Below are 328 nucleotides of genomic sequence, written 5' to 3'. Positions count from 1 at the left end.
TCTTTCCCTTATAAATGGTGGTGAGGGGCTTGCCTTGCGTTCTGGAATATGAAAGAAACACCTCAGGGATCTAGCTTAAGTTTTAATTGCCCCAGCCCTATGCAATTTCTGGTGCTTTTGTAGCTGGAGATAGATTGTGAAATACAGAGAGTGAGCATTTAAGTGTTGAAGGGAAGGCTCTGCAAATCCTTGTGCCTGCAACATGGGGAACAGGCAGCTGTCCCACGGGCAGGTTTCTACCCGTTCTGCAGCTCTCCCTGCTGGGGCGAGATGCAGCCGACTTCAGTCACTGCCCAAAGAACTGCCAAAGCAGGGTCGAAAGCAGGGA

The sequence above is a fragment of the Phaethon lepturus genome, unplaced genomic scaffold (genome assembly GCF_000687285.1).
Source record: "Phaethon lepturus isolate BGI_N335 unplaced genomic scaffold, ASM68728v1 scaffold6981, whole genome shotgun sequence".
NCBI classification, from domain to species: domain Eukaryota; kingdom Metazoa; phylum Chordata; class Aves; order Phaethontiformes; family Phaethontidae; genus Phaethon; species Phaethon lepturus.
This window is presented reverse-complemented; position numbering follows the sequence as displayed.